This window comes from Diaphorina citri, unplaced genomic scaffold (genome assembly GCF_000475195.1).
Source record: "Diaphorina citri unplaced genomic scaffold, Diaci psyllid genome assembly version 1.1 scaffold783, whole genome shotgun sequence".
Taxonomy (NCBI): Eukaryota; Metazoa; Arthropoda; class Insecta; order Hemiptera; family Psyllidae; genus Diaphorina; species Diaphorina citri.
In genome coordinates, this window is record NW_007378216.1 from 167,505 (window position 1) to 167,725 (window position 221).

Genomic DNA, 221 nt, shown 5'->3' on the forward strand with positions numbered 1-221 from the left:
GCATTCACACAAATTAAAAGATAATTTTGAAGATGCTTGACCGAGCGAACTGTAACAACAACGAAGGTCTTGTCGTGTCGAAATTCGGGAGAGGAGGACAGGATAGGAGAAAACCAGCCGTTCCGAGAACGAACCTTATCTGTTTAGGATAAAGTTCGCACAGGACGGGAATCAAACTCGTGACCCTGTAAACTCATAAAATTACACGCAGTTAATCGGAG